Source organism: Lingula anatina, unplaced genomic scaffold, assembly GCF_051362555.1.
Source record: "Lingula anatina isolate TDL-2025a unplaced genomic scaffold, LinAna3.0 unanchor82, whole genome shotgun sequence".
NCBI lineage: Eukaryota > Metazoa > Brachiopoda > Lingulata > Lingulida > Lingulidae > Lingula > Lingula anatina.
In genome coordinates this window covers 1,185,024-1,210,538 of record NW_028257603.1, presented here as the reverse complement: position 1 = coordinate 1,210,538, position 25,515 = coordinate 1,185,024, and the positions used below count along the sequence as shown (strand labels likewise).

Genomic DNA, 25,515 nt, shown 5'->3' with positions numbered 1-25,515 from the left:
GTAATTTATTTCACACTCAGACAGGGAAAGACTAATGACTTAAACTGGCTACACAAGTGTCCGATATCAGTTACACTGTACCCCTAGTGACGTAATTAAAAGGTTTTTTTATTTGGACCTGTATTAAGGGGATTTTCATCGTTATGGTTATAACTACTTAGAAAATCAAAGTCAGCGTTGATTGTTGATTTTGGTCCTTTTAAAGTGCATCTATATCTGTTTACCCGGTTGTATCACAACGGTGGAAATATGCCTTTCTTATAAGGAGCGTGTAATACACGGAGAGGCTCTTTGAATAATGTATTGTTACCACATGTCAATCATATTTACATTGTAAGTGACCTTGGCAGTGGACCGAATCTCAACAACGGAATATTGTTAGACAATAAAACTATAGCTAAATTTTGGTAGACACGTTAATTTACCACAAGTTAAAGTGGATTTCAGTGACTATTTACAGCTACTTTGACCGAAATACTAGTGCAGTAAACAGGTAAGACAGTTTATTTTCAGTATGTTCTCAATTAAAATAGCACGATAGTATATGTTGGACGTCCATAGAATACAGACACATCTATCAACATCAGCATCAGAATAGTTTAGGTTAAGGTGAATATAATTGTGTATATTATGCATAGGCCTATCTCTATTTTCTCGACTACATGGCAACAAGCTGTCGTTATAATTAAAAGGAAAGTCAAAAGAGCCTCTTTAATTGTTTGGTGTACTAAAACCACATTTACATATATTACAAAGTCCACCTTCAACAAGTTTGAAAAAAATTATTAAATGATGCTGTCTCAGTCTGGAAAATCGACTTGTGGCGAAACAACAAAGGATAGGCAGGGGGTGGGAGTGAGGGGATTCCCCTTTTAAAGCCACCTAGGTTAGAAGAGTGACATGGGTCACAGCTGCTCATTTGTTTGTCACGTGCTCAGTGCAATTTAAAAAAAATTCAAATTCGCATTTTTGAAAGGGGGCAGCGCGTGCCAATTGCGGAGAAGCTAGGTGTTGAGATATCGTGCAACGCTACGGGGAATTACAAGTTGAAATTCCGCCAATATTTCATAGCACAGCCAACGAGAAATCATTCACTCATGACTTAAAGGAAACATTAGTATTATTCATGTACATTAACATATCTAATCAAATTTATTATGATACTGAAAAGGATAAACTCAAAAATTTTCTTCATTGCTGTTCCGCAGTGCATGAACTACCCATCTCACTAACTGCAACGGAGTCTAGCCAACATACGCCGCTCGTGACGAATGCGCATGCCTCTTATATAAAAACCCATTTAAGTTGGAGGCATGAAAATAATATTAATCTATTGGTCTAGCAAAAATTATGTAAGGGTTTTGTAATTACAGAAAGTGCTTAAATATAAGACAGGTAAGACAAATAATTATTACTGAATATGTAGTTGGAAAATAAATATGTGACCCTGGTAAAGGGTAGGTAAATGAAAATGGTAGTATTCAGTATAACGCCCTCTAGGGTTTGTTGTTACATTCGCGCCAATTGGAAACTAGGATTGTCGATAGGGGATTCCCCGTTACAGAAACGGCGGGTAACTGCCATTTTATCCACCATTTACTGAACAAGGTGAGTACACTATGCTGTGCAACAACAGAAATAAAACTAAGATGTAAGGCTAGATGCAAGACAAAAATGTAAAACAAGCTGAGGCTTGGTTGATCGTTATTCTACTGAGATACTAAGCAGCCTTTTTCAAATACCTATTTATGTCATATGACAGGTATTGGGGCTGTCGACCTAAAGGTGCAAGAGATAGAGGCAAAGTTAAGTGGCGCACGTGTGCCTGCCGTGTTGCGTACAGGTATTAGTATTCTTCGTATTGGATACAAACTACTTTAGGTTTTTCCTGAATGTGAGTTATTGCATGTCTTTTATGGTAGTCTTGTGAATAAAAGTCCAGGGTCCCATATGGTTAGTACAGGTTAGGGTAAGCTAGTGTGACAGGAATGGTAGTTCATGGGGTCCCATATGATAAGTAGAGTTTAGAGTTGGCACTAGCATATGGGACAAATGTCACCTGTACAAAGTAATGGGGAGCGGACTGTGAATATCAAGTGGGAAATCAATTTGTGACCCTGATAAATGGTAGGTAAATGTCTATGATTATAATTCGGCATATCGCCTCTAGGATATATTGTTACATTAGCAACTATTGGAAACTGTAGCGATTTGGGGGTAGAAAACACCAGGCCCGACTGGGATTCTGACCCGGACTCTCGCAAACCGTGCGACTTCCCTCCCAATTGAGCTACAGAGCTCGGGCCAACCCCGGCCAGCCACTACAAAACGAAGGCATGTCGAGGGGGATTCCCAATTTGCTTTCCCGCCATAACGTATTTCATTTTGTTTAAACAACACCCATGAATAACTTCATTTTGTTATGAAGGAAATGCGGGGGCAACAGAACTATGCTCTTACGCGACAGATAATTAGCTTAGACCATTCGTGTCTGAGATGTAACACTAGCTGAGGATTAGTTATTCATAATTTTACTGAGATACCATGAGATCTTTTTGAACTAAGTTAGTACACGGCAGGTATTTGTTCATAGAGCTCCCAGCCCAGCAGACGTAGATAACGGCAATACAAGAAGTGATCGTACCTGAAGAGTGTCTATTAACGAGATGATGACCTAACACCCTTGGACTACAAACGCTATCGGCTTAGATACTATTTTTAAAAACTTAGACGTTTTTAAGCATAACGCAGGTATTCAACAACATGCTTTCATTTGTTTCATAATGATCATTTTAAATCATTCATCATGTGAGGGCACACGCCACTCTCTTTCGTCAAAAAAATCTTTAAAAGGAAAGTCAAATGCACGAGGAGACTCTTTGAATAATGTATTGAAACCACATGTCAAACATAACTACGTTGTATGAGACCTTGGCAGTGGACCAAACCTAAACAACGGAATATTGTTAGACAATAAACCTGTACATAAATTTGGGTAGACCCATCAATTTACGTGTCAGTATTTATAATAATAATAATAATAATATATTTATTTAAAGTCTAAAATCCATAAAATATGTTCTGTAGACTTTACAAACTAAAAACTCAAAACACAGTAAGATGAATTGAATTAATAAAATTATGACTTAATAGTCTGAGTTAAGATAATGATGTCCAGTTAATATTTCCAAGTTATAAAATGTTCTTTAATAAAATTTGTGAAAAAGGTATGTTTTTAAAGCTTTTTTAAAATCCTTCACTGAGCTAATGCTTCTCAAGTCTAGAGGTAATTTATTCCACTCATGTGGTGCTGCGTACTGGAATGATTTTTCGCCAAAAGATTTTAGTCTTGCGTTCTGTGGTTTTAGTAATAATTGATCCTTTATTTAAGTGGATTTCGATTACCATTTATAGCTCGAAGAAATACTAGTACAGTTGACAGGTAAGACGGCGTGTTTTCATTGCGTTCTCAGTTAAAATAGCACGTTAGCATATGTTGGACGTCTTTGGAACCTTCCATAGCATACCCCGGTACAGACACATTGCAGCTACCAGCATCGGTATCAGAATATTTTATGTTTAGGTGAATATAACTGTGTATATCTCTGTATATGAATATCTCTGTTTTCTCCACAACATGCCGCAACCTTTCGTTATATTTAAAAGAAAAGTTAATCGCACAGAGGCTATTTGATTGGTGTACAAAAACACATATGACGGTCAAGCTAACATACAGGGCATATTACTAAGTCCACCTTCAAAAAGTTTGAAAAAAATCTAAATGATGCAGTCTCAGTTGGGAAAATTGACTTGTGGCGAAACAACAAAGGATAGGCAGGGGGTGGGGTCAGGGGATTCCCCGTTTAAAGTCACCTAGGAGAGGGACATAAGCCACAGCTGCTCATTTGTTTGTCACAAGCTCAGTGCAATTTTGAAAAAAATTCAAATTCGCATTTTTTAAAGGGGGCAGCGCGTGCCAATTGCGGAGAAGCTAGGTGTGGAGATATCGATCAACGCTACGGGGAATTACAAGTTGAAATTCTGCCTATATTCATAGCATAGCCAACGAAAACTCCTTCAATCATAACAAAAAGGATATTTTTTGTATATGCACCTTAACATATCTAATCAAATAATTCATGACATTGAAAAGACTTAGCTCAAATCAAACATTTTTCTTCAGTGATCTTCAGCAGTGCATGGACTACCCATCTTAATAACTGCAACGGAGTCTAGCCAACATACATGTACGCCGCTAGTGACGAATGTGCATTCCTCTTACATAAAAATAAAAACCCATTTAAGTTGGAGGCGTGAATATGATATTGATCTATTGGTCTGGCAAAAATTATCGAAGGATTTTGTAATTACAGAAAAGAACATAAATAATAAGACAAAGAATCATTACTGAATACGCAGTTGGAAATAAATATGTGACCATGGTAAGGGTAGGTAAATGAAAATGGTTGTATTCGGTATAACGCCCTCTAGGGTTTATTGTTACACTCGCGCCTATTGGAAAATAGAATTGTCGATAGGGGATTCCCCGTTACAGAAACGGCGGGTAACTGCCATTTTATCCACCATTTACTGAACAAGGTGAGTACACTATGCTGTGCAACAACAGAATCAAAACTTAAAAGATGTAAGGCTAGATGCAAAGCAGAAATGTAAAACAAGCTGTGGCTAGATTAATCGTTACTCTACTGAGATACTATGCAGCCTTTTTGGTTTACCTATTTCTGTCATATGGCTGGTGTTGAACTGTGTAGAGCCGCATTTTGCAACCGAACGCATTTTGCAACCGGTTGCAAAATGCGGTCAGTTGCAAAATGCGGCTCTACTTAGTAGGACCGCATTTTGCAACTGGCCGCATTTTGCAACTGCAACGCATTTTGCAACCAAAGAAAATCGTGAAAACGCATTTTGCAACTGCAACGCATTTTGCAACCAGGATTTTTTTCTAAGTGTCTGAAACAGTTTGAAGTACGAAACAGGTAGAATTGCAGTGGGGACGGGTTTGTTTTGGCTGGGTACGCTGAAACTGGTCAGGTTGCCTCTGGGGCGGGGAAAATATATAATCTATATTTCTCATTGCTATTTTCTAAACCATTAGAGTTTTGAAGTCGAAACGTCGTGGAATAATAAAGATATTGTTAGGCATGTACATGGGCACTTATTATTTATTTGTAAATTGGGGGTGTGGCCGTCCCTAAGGGTGGTTGATTGTAATATTTTACATTTTGTTTTCTGTTATGTACCCTTATATCTTTAGAATTAGGAAATAAAAACGTTGGGGATTAATACACTATTGTAAGGAAGGGGCGTGGTCACTGATTGTCCCTAGGCACTGATTGTCCCTAGGGGTCGTTGAGATCGTTAGAGATGTGCTTGGACAAAACGGAATTTTTTGGTGACTTGGGGAGTTACCGTCCCTGAGGATGGTTGACTGTAATATTTTCACCGTAATTTCTTTCATCTCCTTCTAGAGAATTCGAGTTAGGCACATGAGTTTTCGGTGCATGGGCGCAGGGGAATTTTAGTGTGACTTAGGGTGTGACTGTCCCGGAGGTGATGGGGTGATCGGTGGCATGTCAGACAATTAAGCTGATTTCACTGATTGTTCTTAAGTGAGAACCCCTGTAGAGTTGGACCGACGCAGCTAGTAGGATGTGTGAATCTGAAAGCAGTCTTCGAGTTAAGAAGGAAGGGGGATGCAGAGAAAGCAACAAACAGCACTTAATAACAGACCTTTAGCAGTATGCTTGAATGTAGGTCAAGTTAATTAAAAACCCGTGCAAGACTTCATACTTTCAGGAATCATTGTGCATAGCCTCTGTATCTCTACACACATGCTAATTACTATTTTTTATTTATTAACATGTTTATTTTATTTTAAGACACAACGGCTAGTTGAACGCTAGGATTCCTGAGTGTGTAAGGCCTTGAATTAGTTTTTAATTGGATTCCTTGACCTATATTCATGCCTACGACTGTAAGTCAGTTTAATCAGTCAGTGCTATGTGCGCTGCTGCTGTTCTCTACATTCCTCAAAGACCCATGCACATTCATAAAATGTGAATGGTTTATCGATACCCAACGTTTCATGTTACTTACTCTAAGGCTAGATAGTAGAAAACAATGCAAAAAAGTAGAATCAACCACTCCCAGGGACAACCACACCCCAAGTTACAAAAACATTCCGAAGTGCACACGCACGTGGTTAATGATAGGTTAATAAGTTCACAAGGTTTCATGTTCCAAACTCTAATGGTCCAGGGGTAGATAGCAGAAGTTACTGTAAAAAGATAATCAACCACCCCCAGGGGCGGCCACACCAAATGTAACAAAAAACCAGAAGGACCCCCATCTATCCATACCCCTATACAAAGCCAGATTTTTCAATTCCCATAGCCTTACCTTCCATACTTTAATGGTCCAAGGGTAGACAGCAGAAATCATGCTGCCAAATTTGATTCAACCGTCCCCATGTATAAAATTGTCCACCCCAAGGGCATCTTGACCAATATCAGTGTACCTAGCCGAGGCACCCCGTCCCCACTGCAATTCTACCTGTTTCGTACTTCAAACTGTTTCAGACACTTAGAAAAAAATCCTGGTTGCAAAATGCGTTGCAGTTGCAAAATGCGTTTTCACGATTTTCTTTGGTTGCTAAATGCGTTGCAGTTGCAAAATGCGGCCAGTTGCAAAATGCGGTCCTACTAAGTAGAGCCGCATTTTGCAACTGACCGCATTTTGCAACCGGTTGCAAAATGCGTTCGGTTGCAAAATGCGGCTCTACAACTGTCGACCTACCGCTGCTGGAGATAGGGACCAAGTCAGGTTACGCATGTATAACTACCTTGACAGGCGTACATGTACATGTTTTTAGTATTTGTCATATTGGATACAAACTACTTGTAAGTCTGGGTCTTTCCTGAATGGGAGTTATTGCACGTCATTTATGGTATTCCTAGACATAAAAGTCCAGGGCCCCATATGATTAGTACAGGTTAGGGTAAGCTGTTACAGATATCGTAGTTCTAGAGACCCGTGTGATTAGTATAGATTAGAGTTAGTCGGGGTATTGGGACTAGTATATGGGACAAATGTCACCTGTACAAAATATTGGGGAACGGACTGTGAATATTTTGTGGGAAATCAATCTGTGACCCTGATAAATGGTAGGTAAATGTATATGATTATATTCGGCATATCGCCCTCAAGGAAGCATTGTTTCATTGCCACCTGTTGGAAACGAAGGCATGTCAAGGGGATTCCCCTTTTGCTTTCCCGCCATAACCTACTCCATTTAGTTATGAAAGAAATGCGGGGGTAACAGCAGAACTATGGTGTTAAACGACAGAGTAATAGCATAGACGATTCGAGTTTGAGATGCAATACTAGATGCGGATTGGTTATTCATAATTTTACTTAGATACCATGTGATCTTTCTGAACTACTTAAGTATGCAATACACGTACAATAGGTATTCTTTCTATAGATCTCCCTGCTCAGCAGCGGTAGATGGCGTCAGTTGAAGTAGAGCTCGTACCTGATTGGTGGCTATTTACGAGATGATGACCTAATACCCCCGTCACACTAGAGGCGGAATGAGCAAGAATGCCGTCGGAAAGATAATTCTTTGTGCGTTCCTGGATATTCTAAGAGCATTTTAAAAATTCCGAGTGCATTCCAAATATTTTTACCCATTTCAGCTACATTAGTATATTCTTGGGGGAAAAGTGTTCATAAAAAAAAAGTTTGATCTACATTGCTCTCCACATTGTTATTAGACCTAAAATATATATAACTAGTTGGTATCTAGTACGTATTCTTGGATTATTTTTGAAAAAATCCAACATGGCCGCCGTTTACCATACGATTACATTCCAGGAATTTATTGTCCAATAACAAATATACTAGTATTTTGATTCTGAGTATTTTTCACACCCTTGTTACCCATATAAAATGTCAATTATTGTGCGGAAAGTAACTAGTTTTCCTTGAATAAATCTTAAAATGGCCCCTATTTGCTATACGAATACTGCATATAGGTTTCAACATCTGCAGGGTAATACAAAAGCCATTCCAAAATTAAGTAAAAGTTAGTTCGTTTCTCAGTTTTTATAACATCCCTAATACCCGCATGATATTTATCCGGTGGGGAACATGTTACCTTGGGTATTGCAAGGAAATCCAAGATGGCCACCATTTCCTTAAAAATACTAGTTCATGGGTTTCAATTACTGCCAGCGAGACAAAGATTTCATTATTGTATGTAATAAACTTTAGTCTGTTTCTCAGTATTTATCATACTTTTATCTCCCTTATGATGCTATGATAAATATCTGGTATGTTAAAAGTGTTTATCTTTGATAATTTTGAGAAAAAAAAAAGATGGCCGCCAAGTGTTTTAGGAAATGAGGATATACTAGTTTTCCCGATATAATTGGCAGTCACCTAGCACCCAAGAGAATACAACGGACGTTGTCAAAGGGATATAAAGGATGCGAGAAAACACTGACAAACAAAACTAATTTGATATTGACCTCATATCTCCCTAGCAACAACTGAAACACAATGTACTACTATTCCTAAGGTTAATAACAGCCATCTTGGAATTTGTTAAAATGAACATCGATATCCAGCAGATATGCACACAGAAGAAATAAGGATAAGTAAGCACTGGAAAACAAACTTAAGTTACGGTACCTTCATTTGAGAATGGACCCAATACGTCTCTCTGGCAGTAACTGAATCCCTTGTGTTAGTATTTCTCTGGGAAATGAGACCCATTTTGCATTTCTCTCAAATATCAAAGGATGCATAGTTGTTATTAACAAAATATGTATCATAGGTTTAATAACACTGTGAAAAAGACTGAGAAACAAACTGAATTTAATTTAAACGTTATAATGAACTATATAATTTTCTAAAAGTATTTGAAAACCGAGAACTAGTATTCCTATGTGAATTGGCGGCCATTTTGGGTTTTTTTCAAAATGCACAAGGATACCCACTAAAAATATATGATAAAAGTTATGAGGATTTGACAAACACTGAAAAAAATTAAATGTAATTTTTATTTTATAATGAACCTTAGTTTCTTTGGTAGAAATAGAAACCCGTGAATAAGTATTCCTATAGCAAGTGACAGCTATTTAATTTTTTCTCGAAATATACAATGATACACACTTGCTATCTACCAAATATATTTCACAGATACAATTTTAATTGTATCTGTGAAATATATTTGTATTAAAAGATCTTGAAAAAGAAACAAACCGAATTTTACTTTATTATTATTGACCCCATATGTTTCTTTGGCGGTACACACATCTAGGGCCCAGTAACCGTTGGGGTTATATTGAGCAGATCTGGCCCCTGTTTCACAAAAAAACTTAAGTCGGTTTCCCTGACTTAGGGCTTGGTTACCAACGTAATTAAGTCGTTACATCACTAAGTCCCGTTTCACAAAGAATCTAAAAGGTCGCTTACGTCGTTTTTTTCTTAGCTGTAAGTCGACGATGTCAAGCCTCCTCGGGAGGAGACATAAGTCGGCAAGCTCAACTAAAACTCGGTAAATGAGAGCATAAACAACAAAAATTTGGAAAGAACATACCTCCTTCAAGATATTGTGTTATAATATCCTTGAATAGCACTGACATTTATGGAATATTAAAACAAAAAATAAAATTCCACTTTACCCAGCCGATCGTGTGTTTGTTTATGTTTTTGACCGCTAGACGTCCCTCAGTAGTGTCCCACGACAAGCTAATGTTTAACTGTTACTTTGAAGTTGTATTGAAGTTAAGGCCACACTTTTTTAATTTTATGGATGACATCCTGCGCGCGCACCGATTTTCGCCCGTTCTCCGAAAAAAAAAAAAAAATCCCCCCCCCCCAAGCCCCCAACGAAGTCGGTTGGCGCAAACATCGTTATTGAATTTGCCAGGAAATGAGCTTTCTGCGCATGCGTATTATCGCCACGTGGAAATGTGGCCGCTTTGCCGTCAAATTCATCTCTAGGATAACTTTCAAATTACAATTAAAATCATAAAGAGAACGGGTGCCGTCGTTTTGGATTGGTATGCCATTGATATTGGGCATGGAGATATCACCTTTTTACAATTGTGCGAAAGGCTGGCGGCCGCCAGCGATTATCGCCCGAAAATTTTCAGTGACATTCTGTACAAAGCAGCACATAGGCTACCAGGTTTTCTGTAGCGAAAAAAGGGTAGACAAGGGCGTCGAGGTATTTGGTGGGCTGAAGGTTTGGCCGTGTGAGTCGAAGTAGACAAAATAGCATCGTCCGAAATGACCTTTAATAGATTTGGTAGTATTAAGCATATCTTTGCATCATTTTTTTAAACATTTCTTTGAAGTGTTCAAAATGCTTCAATATTCTGAGAATACGAATAAAGACACACTGTTTGTTTGATATTTGTTTTATTGATTGCTATACCAACAAAATGCATGAAATAACCTTAATAAATTTTGTAATAAAAAGTATATCTATTCATGACTTTTTTTTACATTTCTACGAAGTATTCACAATGCTTTAATATTTTGAGAGCATGGATAAAGACATATTGTTAGTTTGATACGTGTTTCTGTGGTAAAATTTGTGTTTCCAGCTGTGTACTGACAGCATTCCTTTACTTAAGCAGTATTTTTTTTTTGGACCGTTTTTTTTTTTTTTTTTCGCCCTCTCGCACCGATTTTGGGGTACCCAGAGGATGTCATCCATAAAAATAAAAAAGTGTGGCCTAAACTAATCAATAAAGTTCAAAAACAAACTTTGTTTGTGTTTTGGCTGACTTTTATTGTTGATAAACGATCGTTCTCGGCCGAAAGAGGCCATGAAACGTCATGTCTTGTGAAACTTTTGCAATTTTACACCTCCTTTTCTTGAAGAGTTTCTCTTGCGCGTCGACTACGGTAAGCACGCCAAGCTAAGACGTTAGATTTTTTGTGAAACACTCCTAGTCGACTTCAGCTAAGTAGACCTAGCTAGGCCACCCAGCTCGAGCTAGTCGACTACGGATTTAAGATTCTTTGTGAAACGGGGGCCTGGGCACAGGTTATCCTTCTTGGTCTTATTTGGGTCCCTACTGGGCCTCACATGGCCTGGCCTATTTTATGGGTTGCTGCACCGTGTATACGTTGCGACCCCTGGTGTCTCTTGTTGAGAATACATATTTGAGCCTATTTGGAATAAATTGGACTTAATGGTCATACTACATGTAGATTTACCCATTTTGGGACCTTTAATCAGCATAAAAGCCTGCATTAGCCCAGTTGGGCAATACGGGTCCTAAATGGGAGCCTTATTTTAGGCTTGCTCACATGGGGCCCACACCAGGAGCTCATGGACAAATCTATCTGGGACCCACATCACAGCCCATCATTGCCTGTTGACTGGACACATTCTCAATATAAAGATAAATTTATTCCTTTTTTAAATTAAAAACTAAGCGTGCAGAAGTATTTTTTGTTCAAGTAAAACTTGTTAATTTTTTAATAAAATTTTAGACATAAATAAAATCCTCATTTTAGTTCCATCCATTATAAGCAAGAGAGCATGGTGACAGGACGCAGTCAAATGTTTTAAAAGAAACACGGCAAAACTGCATTTTCGTAGAAAGTAATTTGCAATACCTTCGTTACCAGGCATTATGAAAAAATGTGTCAGTAAAATAAACGTGTCTTTTGTACAGAACATCTAATACTACTTTGGCACAGTCTATTTTTTGTAAATATTAATACCATGGGGATATTATCGAAAAAGGTTGTAATTTTTAAAACTTTTGTTACCAAAAATGGCTAAACCAACGTTACTTAATCCCCCTACTTGCAAGACATGAATTAAAATTTTTCAATGATAAAGTTTTTATAAAGCCAGATTTATCTGTTTTTGTCCCTAGAAAAAAAGCAGAATTTGCGACTATATCTTTTACATCGTTTTCGACTTCTATGTTTTCTTCAAATGAATCTTTATGATGAGAATCATCATCAGTCATCAAGAACGGTTTGGTCGGTGCTGACCCGCCGTGGCCCCCTCACAAAAGCTCTCCACTGGTCACGGGTCTGTGCCATTCTGTCTGCTTGGACCATGGACCTGCAGAGGTCCGTCAGCTCGTCGGTGAATCGCGTTTAAGGTCTACCGCGTCCTTGAGATCCGTATACTGCTCCCATGAGTAATGATTTTTTTCATTTGCTGGCCTCTCAGAATGTTGAGAATGAGCATGGGTAATAGAAACCCATGTATGAATGGGTGTTGATATAGCAAATGTCAGCCATCTTGGATTTTTTCAAAATACCGAAAGATTCACGCTTGTAACCAAATAGATTTAAATAATACTGGTGATAATTTTGAGGAAAACACTGAAATATTTTGATTATGAACACCATATGACCCAGGCAGTAATTGAAACCCCATGTACTAGTAATCTTGTGGCAAATGGAGGCAATTTTGAATTTTCTCAAAATGCTCTAACATACCCACTTGTAACCCACTTCATATATATCATGAGAGTATTGACACTATGAAAATAAACATATTTTTATTTCTGTATCTCCTTGGGAGAACATGTAATTGAAACCTACCGTCTACATGTATGTATTTCTTTGACTAATGGAGGCCATCTTGGATTTTAACTAAGTGCCCAACCATACATAATTGCTACACACCATATATATGTTATATGAATAATAAAGATGTGGAAAACACTCAGAATGGAACTGCCTTTGATAAGGTACAATAAATATCCCTGGTGGTAACTGAAATTCATGTATTGTAATGGTAAGTGGCGGCCATCTTGGATTTAAATAAAAACCCTTCTAAAACATGCTTGTTACCTGACATATTTGTATTAAATGAGTAATAAGGGAGAGGAAAACACCGTAAAATAAACTCTGGGATAATAACTCTTCGTATGAGATCTATATTTCACTATAAAAACATTGTGAACAACTCATAGAAATATGATATATTCTGTTTTACCACAAAAACGGCAGTTATAACTATTATTCTGATTTCTGAGCTTGTCTTTAGACCATGTGACCTCCATTGATGGCTATACTCTGTTATAATCTCTGAAGAGATTGTAACAAAAAAAAAAAACTTCAAAGAAACAAACCAGGGACTAACTTTCAATGTAAAAATGGCTTCATTAACCATTGGTAAGTATGGAAAAATTGTTGTTTACTCCAGGAAAATTCATTTTTTGTCCAAAACGAAGAGTTATTATCCCTTTATTTTGACAATGGACACTATATCTACCTGAGAGTAGTAAGAACCCATGTCCAATGGCAAATTGCGGCCATCTTGGATTTTGTTACCTTGGGTATTTGGAGAAAATCCAAGATGGCCGCAATTTGCCATTGGACATGGGTTCTTACTATACTACTGTAATCCACTTTCCAATAGCAGAGGCATTAACCTAGTATTAAACAACATGTCTTCATTTGTTTCATAATGATCATTTTAAACCATTCATCAGGCCACATCAAGCTCACCTCGGTCTGTGAAAACTTACCTTTGGCAAAACGGTAAAAGATGAGCGGGGGAAAGGAATTCTCCCTTTGTATGTAAGTCACGTGACGAAGTAATATCGACCTAGATTGCAGAAATGGCGGGAAACCGCCTTTTTCTGAACAATAACCATAACTTCATTTTGTTATGAAGGAAATGCGGGGGTAGCAACAGGACTATGCTGTTAAGCGACAGAATAATAGCTAAGACAATTCAAATCTGAGATGTAACACTAGATGAGGATTGTTTATTGATAATTTTACTGAGATACAATGCGATCATTTTGACCTACTTAGCGTACAGGCTTCTTTCCAATAGCAGAAGTTTTAACCAAGTATTAAATAACATGCCTTCATTTGTTTCATAATGATCATTTTAAACCACTCAACATGTGAGGGCACATCAAGCTCTCCTCGGTCTGTGAAAACTTACCTTTGGCGAAACAGATGAGCGGGGGAAAGGAACTCCCCCTTTTCATTGAAGTCACGTGACGAAGTAATATCGACCTAGATTGCAGAAATGGCGGGAAACCGCCTTTTTCTGCACGGGGCCGTAGCAATAGTCCGAAGGTTCAATAGTCCGAAGGTTCATTGGTCCGAATATTCACTATGGAACGTTCGGACCAATGAACCCTTGATTAAAAAATCGATGAAAATGTTACCACTTTTCGGACCAATGAACCTTCGGACCAATGAACCTTCGGACTATCGAGACGCCCCCTTCTGCACAATAACCATAACTTCATTTTGTTATGAAGGAAATTCGGGGGTAGCAACAGGACTATGCTGTTAAGCGACAGAATAATAGCTAAGACGATTCAAATCTAGGATGTACGTGTAACACTAGATGAGGATTGGTTATTGGCTGCCCTGTAAATGACTTTCTCAGGTATATACCATTTGTGATGTTTACAATGAGAAGCCTCGCTTAGCAATTGCGGAAGCGAATCCATAGACACTGAGTATTCATTCTAATAGAAGAGTGATTTATGTTGTAGACGCAAACGTGTTTATTTGTCCTTTCCCTTATGTGCATTAACTTTATGACATAATCACCACTGTTTTGAAGTAATTTTTACTGTATTGTATTTCAGAGAACAAGCCATTGCTTGAGGAAAACTAAATAATGAAAGAAGAGGGCACCTGTAAGATCTGTATGGACGAAGAATTTAGCGTGGTATATCTGCCGTGTGGCCATATTGTCACCTGCCTTGAAGAATTGGGCCATTTACAGGGCAGCCATCAAGGGCACGATTAGGTCCATGTTAAGGCAGCGTCTGGGACACGGTAAGGTTGGTATTAAATCTTGATTACAAATATCTGTAAATTATTCAATAGTTATACAATGTATATACATGTTATAAATACCGTTTAAATATACTGTGAAGTGACAGAATTTTTAGCTAAGACCATTCATGTCTGAGATGCAACAATGGCTGATGATTGGTTATTCATAATTTTACTGAGATACCATGCGATCTTTTTGAACTACCTAAGTACACGACAGGTATTTGTTCAATAGATCTCCCAGCTCAGTAGCCGTAGATAGCGGCAATTCAAGTAGAGCTCGTACCCGAAAGGTGCCTTTTTACGATATGATGACTTTAAAAAGCAAGGCCAATAGTCCTGGAACGCTTTATAAAAAGTAACTTAAACATATTTTTGCATAACGCAGGTATTCAACATCATACCTTGTTTTTTTCATATTGAAGCTCATTGTCACCTACTGTGAAGGTAAACATCGCTCTCCGTAATCTAAATATCCATTTCATTAAGGACAGGATAATATAACTTAACTTTCAGACTTCTCAAAAACTGTCACTCATTTAAAATCTACCAGCGATAAAATGGTATTTACCTGTGTCTCCGCGGTCTGCACCCTACAAACGTGATTACATATATACTGCTACAGCCGAGGGTAAGATAGGTGATTTAAATAGATTTAAAAAGATTTCCCTTATGGGGAATTCCCTTAGCCAAAGGTAAAAATCTCCGTTTTGGCTGCAACGCCCGTTACTGTAGTTTAGAACCTGAATTTTTCATTTCTGCTTGTTTACGGCTGGAAAGGGTCCGTTTGTGCCGGAAACATTTCAGGGGGGAGTCAATTATTTGGCTGGAGAGTGAGATCTTCAAGATAAACATCTGACTGGGAAGTCACCTTTTAGGGGAGTCAGATTCTCATGGTACACGAGTGATAAGGGTAATTTGACCTTGACGTTATGTTTACATACGAAAAAAATGGAACAATTTTCTCTTTTCTAAGTGTATTTTCCATCCAGACCTTATGTACTTTTGCTAAGGAAAGATACAGAGTTGATTCATTATTCCTAGTTACATCATATATTTGTAGCAATGAGGACTTAACGCTACTTTGTATAGCGTCTATGGGCTTCGTTAAGTTGTTGATCAGGGAGTAGACAGGAAGGTTCATCTAACAGAGACAACAGACAGTAGTAAGTACTACACATGGATTGATTTTTTCACTTGATGGTTAAAATTGTTTCTCTTGCTGACTCTGCGCACATGTCTGTATAATAATAATAATAATAATAATAATAATTTATTAAGCCAATAAAATACAAATGTATAAAATCGGGAATCTTTTGCCCTGTAGTAGCGCCATTGAAATATAAAAAAATGAAAATTAAAATTACATGTTAGAGTTAAAAATAGTTACTGCCGAAGGATAAAAGCTATTTAAAAATCGCTTACTACCCTTAAAAGCTAAGAGTCTCGAATTGCTAGGTAAAAATTTAAAAAGGGTATGGGCTGGATGGGAACTGTCTGTCATTATTGATAATGTTTTCTTTTTAGTCCTGTCTAGATATATAGTATGGACGGGAGTTAGATCTGTTCCAATTACAATCCCTGCAGTTTCGACGATCTTTTCCAACTTGTTCCTCTCCTCCACAGTTGCACGTCCATACCAAACAGTTACTGAATAAGTTAAAATACTCTCTAAAACACACCTGTAAAAGTTCGTTAAAATAAACACATTTCTGGTAAAAGCTTTCAATTTCCTTAAGAAATACATTCGTTGACGTGCCTTTTTCAATAGCTTCGTGATGTTATCGCCCCAGGTTAACCTATTATTCAGCTGAACCCCTAGTAATTTATAATTAGAAACCTGTTCGACTGCTTTACCGTTAACTTCCAAGGGATTTTTACTTATCTGATTTCTTCTGAAGTCTATGATCATTTCTTTTGTTTTGCCCACATTTAATATCAAGTCATTGTCTGTGCACCAATTTACTAAACTTGTAACCGACTGCCTGTATGACATCTCATCATTATGGTGTATCAAGCCGACTAAAGTTGTGTCATCGGCAAACTTCATTAAAAATGTATTTTCCTCCCTCGCCACACAGTCGTGGGTGAATAACGTATATAAACAAGGTGATAAGACGCAGCCCTGGGGTGTGCCAGTGTTTAAAACTACAGTGTCCGAGAAGTTAAAACCGACTTTTACTGACTGTTTTCTGTTCAAAAGAAAATCTAAAATCCAATCGCAGAGTGCTGGTGGAAAATTAAGATCATCCAAAAGTTTAAAATACAATTTGCTTGGTACAATAGTATTAAATGCTGAGCTATAGTCAACAAATAAAATTCTAACATAGGCATTTTTACAATCGAGATGTTCGAGAACTTTGTGTAAACACATAGAAAGAGCATCGTCTACACTTCTATTACTGCGGTAGGCAAATTGGAGTGGATCAAAGCTATTTGGCACTAAAGTTTTAATAAAAGACAAAACAAGTTTTTCGAATATCTTCATAGGCACCGGTAACAAAGCAACAGGACGGAGATCATTTAAATTCTCTACAGTTTTACTTTTTGGCACAGGTATGATGGTTGCTGTCTTCCATATTTCAGGCACTCTGCACATTTCAATTGACCAGTTGAATATTTCCGCGAACACATCTGAAAGCTGGGCTGCGCATTCCTTTAAAAGTCGTGATGTTATACCGTCAGAGCCTGGAGCTTTCCTGGTGTTTAAAGCCGAGAAATAACACTTGACTTGCCATGATTGAATAGTAAATGGCGGCACGCGCTCCCCTAGGGTTGGTGTGTGGACCTGAGTGTGGTTGGTCCTATACGACCCTGTGATGTTTTCTTAGCAGTAGTTACAGGATTGTACATGTAGGATAATAGTGCAGTATGGTATAGATATGCAGGCGCATGAGTTTAGACAGTATTGCATGATTCAAATGATAGATATACATGTATCTATCATATATGATAATTATAAAACACAAACTGAAATACTTAAATATGGTAGCTTATGGCCAACCTTAGATATTTTTGGCTGGAGAGTCAGATTTTCATGATGAACATCTGACTGGGGAGTCACTATTTAGTGAAGTCAGATTTTCATGGTACACGAGTGATAAGGCTAATTTGACCTTGACGTTTTTGTTTACATTCGCAAAAAATGAAATAGCTTTCTCTTTTCTAAGTGTATTTTCCATCCAGACCTTATGTACTTTTGCTAAGGAAAGATACAGAGTTGATTCCTTATTCCTAGTTATATCAGTATATTTGTAGCAATAAAGACTTAACGCTACCTTGTATAGCGTCTATGGGCTTCGTTAAGTTGTTGAGCAGGGAGTAGACAGGAAAGTTCATTCTCACAGATACAACAGACAGTAGTAAGTAGGGGAGAGCGGGGTGGGTTGGAACGCGGGTAAGTTGGAACATTGGCTTTATTTCTTAAATCACAAGACCGATCATGTGCTCCTTCAGCATAAAAATGTCACGTGGCATGGTCATTCATCTGGTAAACTTGTGGAAGTTTCGAAAATGCATTAAAAGTTTTATGCGAAAAAAACTTATTTTCGCTACTCGAAGTAAGTTTTCATATTTTTGACATTCATCGTGCTGTAAACTAAAGTATAAGGATTATATCACTGAAATTGTGCAAAGCGTTTAGGACCACCTTGATGTTCAAAAAGCTGTTGTTTTTTTTAATCACTTCCCACGTGTTAAAGAAATACAGTGTCATAAGTAGGCCATGACGTCATGGGGGCTGGTCGGAACATTTGACATGGGGCCAGTTGGAACACTGTCAGGGGTGTTCTAACCCACCCCGCACGGTGTTTTTCATTTTTTAAACCTCTCCAAATGTTTTAATTTCAACTTTGAAGAGAGTAGTAACGTAGTAACCCAGTACAACTCCAACTGGAGACGAAATCTAGCTGATAGAACATCTCCAAGATGCCGGAATGTACATGCGTGTAGAAGATACAAGGGGGGATGGTCACTGCTTGTTAAATGCAGTTGCTAGCTGTTTGGTCGAAAATTGTCTGCATGCCCACTGTTGCTTTTTGCGATAAATTGCTTTTATATGTGGAAGGAAATGTCGATTATTACTCTGCTTTTCGCGGCAAAATGAAAATATTCTAGCTGAGAGCCTATGTTATGGATAAACTATACAACACCAATTCTGCCGATATTGTTTTAGATGCTTTGTGTAATGGGTTGGGGGTTGCTGTTAATGTTTAGTGAACGAGGGCACAAAATCCGCCAGAAAAGACAAACATTCACCTCGTAACTTAGGCATAGATTCAGTTGAAATCTCAGTTGCCCTCACCGGAAGAGGTGCTACAGCACACTAAGGCTTTTAGATCGATCTAGATTACTGTCACTAGATTACTGTCAGATAATCCGGCTTAAATGTCCGTCCCGCCTACTACAAGCTGTAAGGGGGTAATTAACTTTGGTGTCCGCTCGGCTGACAGCTATTTAGCGTGAACCCCCAGGGAGTTAGGTCGATCTAAAGTAGATCGATCTAATCTCTGGAAATGGGGTCTAAAGCGCACTTAAGAAAAGCCCAAAACAGCTCAAGTCCAGCAATAATTAGACCGGTTCCAAAGGCTCACCGTCGCAGTCCAAATGTTAAAAGAAGAAAACGATGCAGTGCAGTACTAACTGACACACCTGAAAATGAGCTGCTCGAAAAAGAAAAGGCCAAGCCCAACAAAATTAAAAAGGACAAGCGCAACAAAAATAAAAAACAGTTAAAGATTTCTAGTCGATAGAGAAAATCAAGAAAAAGGAAATTAAAGATGACCAACGATTCTGAGTCAGAAGAAGAGTGGCCATCTCTGGTTTGTGGGGAGCCGTTCATTAACAGCCGACCAAAAGAGAAATGGGTTAAATGCATTGTTTGTCTAAAGTGGTCACATGAAGACTGTACTAAAGTTGACCAAGTGTACATACTGAGTATGTCAGACTGCGATTTTGATTCTGAGTTGTTGAGTTGAAAGAGATACAGTTTTCATTTGTAGGTCTAACATACTGTTGTTGATAGGTTGAGTTATGTGAGTTCAATTTCTTTTCTCTTAAACTACACCACTTTTGTTATCATTATGAAATGACGTGTACCTGGATATGGTTTATACATCGAAAAGACTATTTGAAAGCGAATTGTAAACGTAAAAAATGCTTACAAACTATGGAGATACGAATACAAAGTAACACGCACTTGTTGGGAAATTAATATAGATAAACCTACTCTTAAAATGAATTATACTTTGAATTTATATGCAAGCGTTCCAACTCGCCCTCTTGTTCCAACTCACCCCACTGCCTGTTCCAACTTACCCCGCGGGTGGGGTGAGATGGAACGTTTTAGGAGGCAACTTAGAGCATTTATTACTCTAAAATAAAAAGACCTACTTGATGTTTTATTTCATAGATGAGTGCGGCATATAATTTTCCCCTATCAGATTTTTTATTTTTGTCCCCAAAGCTTTGACTGCTGAGATATCGCAAAAAAGGTGAAAACTGTTCCAACCAACCCCGCTCTCCCCTACTACACATGGATTGATCTTTTCACTTGATGGCTAAAATTGTTTCTCTTGCTGACTCTGTGCACATGTCTGCATATGACCCTGTGATGTTTTCTTAGCAGTGGTTACAGGATTGTAGGATAATAGTGCAGTATGGTAAAGACATGCAGGCGCATGAGTTTGGGGAGTATTGCATGATTCAAATGATAGATATATCTATCATATATGATAATTATAAAACACAAACTGAAATACTTAAATATGGTAGCTTAGGGCCAACCTTAGATATACTTTAAGATACATGGAAAAAAGAAACAGAAACAGATAGTGAGAAGAATGTCGGGCATTAGGCACATGGCATACAGTAGAAACAATAAAAACGTGAAGTTATATGCCAACCCATGTAACAGACCCAAGGCATATCGTGTACATGTTTTACAATAAGTAAGGCAGCTTTTTGTGGCGTATGACAAGCGTTGAACTGTCGACCTACCAGTGCAAGAGATAGGGGCCAAGTCAAGTGGCGCACCTGTGACTAACTTGACTTGCGTACATGTACAATGGAAAAAAATGACGACGGGGATTCCCCGTTGCAGAAATCGCTTGAAAATGGCGGGAAATCGGTGTTCGAAGGTCAAGATCCGAACGTCTGTGAACAAAGACAACCATAACTTCATTTATGCTATGAAGGAAATGTGGGTGTAGCAACAGCACTGTATGCTCTTAAGCGACAGAATAATAGCTAACGCGATTCGTGTCTGAGATGTAGGGCCTAACACTAGCTGAGGATTGGATCATAATTTTACTGAGATATCATGCGATCTTTTTGAACTACTTAAGCATGCAATAAACGACAGTCATTTGTTCCATAAATCTCCCAGCTCAGTAGCCGTAGATATAAGATGAGTTCGTACCTGATGGTTGTCAATTTACCAGATGAACCAAGACCAATAGTCCAGGAACGCCTTGTGTCGCCGCGCGGTCTGCTCTGCACGCTACGAAAGTGTTTACACATACATGTAGGTCCCTACTGCTAGAGAAAAGGGATTTAAATACCTCCAAATACACGTACTTGGGGAATTCCCTTATAAGTAAGGAGTTCCAACAGAAATCAATGGCTTTCATATCATTCAGTGCATTATTAGTTGTTTAACTGGACTAGATTGGGATCTGGCCTGCGACACATGTCTTTATATTAAAGCAAACAAAAGGAAGAAAAAGGAAAATAAGTATAGTTATAACTAAATGAAGCTTAGTTTATGTAACAACTTGCAAAATAAACAATTAATAAATAAATTTGAAAAAAAAGGTAAAAAGTGGAATTAACTATAGGTGTTAATGTACGCTGGTGACATGTTTATAGGTGTGTTAGTATGTAGATTAAATGACAATTGCAATATTACACATAGCTAAGATTTCAGAGCGGTGCCTGTTATTTATATTGAAGAATATTTGAGAGTATTTATATGATATATTCATTCTGGAAAGTGTCAGTCACGAATGTTAGCCTGTCTAACCGAATATACTTATGTCAAGTTAATAATAATAATAATAATAATAATAATAATAATAATAAGCTTCTTATATGGCGCCTTACATACTACCTCAAGGCGCTTTACAAAAATGGATAATATAACCAAAACCATAACGTATCTTTTTAGGAATTGATTTTATGTATGATTATTCAAGCACCAGAGGGAACGATGTTGAACCAGTTTGCCCGCCGATTTCAATGTTAGTAGCAAAATACTGTCCTTGAACGTTATCGTAAATACTTGTCATATCATTATACCTTGCTACAGTGTATGCAGCACCGTTTATACTGTATGTTTGCATGATATAGATAAAAATGTGCAAAGAGGCTGACAATGTGAAAATGTACCCGACAGTAGCCAATGACTTATTTTTGAATATATCATTCTTGCGTATATTTACACCCTTAAGAAAATGCAAATATTTTCCCAAAAGGTCAACAAAATATTAAAGGGCAGAATTTTTCCTACAATCTATATAAAAACTAAAAAAAATAAAATAACACACTAATAAATGGAGCCCACCTTTAATTTAATATTTCTTTAGTAAACGTTAATAAATCAGTCTACACGCCCTTTCTTTAAACGATCAATATATTTTAAAGTATTATCCTCAGATGAATTTTACAAATCAAAGGTAATGAAATACAACTATATCTCATTTGCCACACCTGTAAGTATCACATTATGTGCCTTGATCTAAGACATCCGCTGCATATGCCATACAAACAAACTGGCAGCTTGGCCAATATACTTGGTCAATTACCTTGCCCTTTATGCTGTTCAAAATGCAAAGAAGCCATAAAGACTGGGCCAAGCCAGGGTGTAATTAACATGGGGTTTATATATATGTTTATATATATATATATATAAAGAAAATGAGCAAAGTTAATCTGTTATCTCCATGTTAATTAATACAAAACCCTTCAGGCGTTTTGGTCCGGAGGCCTCATCAGGGACTCAAACAGATCAAAATACAAAAGTAGACTCGCTTGTTATATATATGACATTATCTTTAACACATCTGATAATGTGACGAGACAAAGACGTAAAGGTTTGAAAACAAATACCTTAATGATTTGTTTAATCTGTTTTGAAGTATATTTATACATACTTGACAATTAATATGTAGCTAGAATTACAATTTTCTTTTGTTATTATTAGTATTGATTGATGTTTCTATTTCATTTCATTTGGATCGTCATAAGAGTTGTGTTATAAGAAGATACTTTATGTACACTGTACATATTCCGTTTCTTTTAATGCCAATTGCTATTGACATCTATGTAGTAGTATACCACATGTAGTAGTAATGACGCCAGATGGGACTGAATACAGGACAATAACACGGAAGTGCTTTGAAGGAATATTTTTAACCAAAATAATTTCAATATCATTCAGGCAATGAGGCGGTTGTCCACCGTACGGGAGATAATGATGGATTAGAGATGGAAGTGAGCTACGCACCCATTTCCAGAGTGAAAACTCAAAGAAATACAAGGTTAGAAGCTCTCTTTTCTGGGATGTAGTAGGCGACATTGAGACATTCCGAAACAATAGCATGCACAAGAAGCGCAGATATATAATTTTTTATCGTATGACATCACACAGAATCCAGTGCAATTGTGATAGTTGTTAAAAGTATCATCATAATGATATAATAGAAGTAGTTTTCTATTCACATACCTATTTATTAATTTATTTTCTATAATAAAAACGTAAATTTGACTAATCAGAGTTTTAAAATATTTAAAATATTGGATGAGCTAGAACAAATTTATCTCACATCCAAATTATCACGTTTCAGTCCTCTGCCACCTGATGAAATATAGTAAAGAGAGCCAGATCAAAGCTGGGAGGGAAAAAAGCACAGTGTGTTATGGGCTTACTGTGAACATTTCACCACCTGGTGTAGAAATGGAGAATCATCGTGTGCACAGGTATTTTGATATAGCTTTGTTTAAATAATATTAATTGTCAATGCTTTTTTTTTTCATATATATATATATATATATATATATATATATATATATATATATATATATATATATATAACTCTGTATGAGGCGCCCTATCTGTGTATACATGTGTCTGTCTGGTAGTTACGGTTTTGATGTTTTTGGACACCTTATCTCCACTACATTTATCTGTCGCTCGACCCATCTACGTATCCATCTACATAACTATTGATCCATCCTTTATCTAACCTAACATCCCTTATATTCATTCATTCAGAAAATTATGGCAACTTGCAAAACACCATTCCATCTAGCTTACAATCACGTCATTGTGCTGGACCGGCCATACTTCAAAGAATAAAAGACATATTTACAACACTGAATAAGATATAAAATGTGTTTAAACTTTCTTTATTTTTTACTTTTATATTTTCAGGCTAAATGGCTTTGGTATATTCTTGGGGCATTTGTGTCCATCACTGGCGTTGAGATTGCTGTGTTCTTTGCCGTTATGGGACGAAAGAAAAAATCGAAAACATACGCCTAGAGAAACTGGTAGTGTAATTTGAGGAAAGTGAGAGACATTTCAGTAGTTTGATTTTTCAAAAATTATACTTATATTGACAACTCTGTGGTGTAATTAGGGCACTCAAATACCGGATATCTAGCTTGATAACCCTTTCAATGAAAATAAAAAGGCACTGTTGTTGGGAATATAAATACAGTTTAAGTTTCACTTAACTGTAACAAAATATGGGGAGGGGAACTGAGTCAAGGATCGTAATTCTTTATATCGTCCTCAGACATGGTATAACTTGGTGATAAAGAAAAAAAATTATGAATTTCCAGGAAATGTGCATGATATTACCAGCCATTGATGCAATATCACATTTTGGATGTGTTCTATTTATATTAATTGTTTAATGCATTATTATTATTATTATTATTATTATTAATTGCATTATTATTATTATTGTTATAATTATTCACTTCTGCATTTTATATTTTAGACTCTACAAAACTGAGTGAATAAGAATGCAATATTTATTGTCTTGTCTTTGTTTTTGTATTTTACCTGCTGCAAATCAGTATTTATTAAGCAGTTGTTTATTTTGTTAAATGGAAAAATGAAAAATTTGTCTTTAATTTTTTATCGTTTATTCTATTTGTCTAATTTTTCAATTGCTTTGATTATTTTCATTCACTTACAATAAGGCGTATTATGCATTTTACGTATCAAATCAATTTAATTATACAAAATACAATTACAATTTTGTTTATATATGGTTCTTGTCGAAAAAATATTCGGAAATAAATTTTATGAAAAAAATCGCTAGATTCCAAAACAGATCAAGGATAACCAGGGCCGCAGTTATTATTGTGGACATTTTTGGCTGTTCAAAACGAACCTCTTACGTTTGGCCATCAGACCATTTGCAATTAGGCCCTACTGTCTATATATCTAGAAATATGTATATGAATATCTGTGGAAAATAAATCTGTCGCCCTGGTAGATGGTAGGGCGGATCCAGGATTATTTGAAAGGGGGGTGGTCAGGTGACAGGCCTTAAATGCAAAGCCAACCGTTGGCGTGGGGTTCGGGGCCCCAAAAGGCCTTTTTGGTATTTAAGAGGGCGAACGGTGCTAGTTTAATGCTAATTTCATGAGGGGGATATTAGCGTGATTTTTTTCAGA

General features: G+C 37.2%; 1 long non-coding RNA gene across 3 annotated transcripts; it reads left to right on the top strand.

The window, feature by feature from the left end:
• Positions 1–344: 344 nt before the first annotated feature.
• Positions 345–25,515, top strand: LOC106178382 (uncharacterized). Of its 3 annotated transcripts, none has more exons than XR_015331616.1 (5): positions 345–493; positions 14,634–14,831; positions 23,264–23,363; positions 23,670–23,802; positions 24,257–25,515. It is a non-coding gene; the product is annotated as an uncharacterized LOC106178382 (long non-coding RNA). The 3 variants fall into 3 exon arrangements; XR_015331615.1 differs by lacking the exon at positions 345–493 and adding an exon at positions 4,545–4,599; XR_015331617.1 differs by lacking the exon at positions 345–493 and adding an exon at positions 14,109–14,428.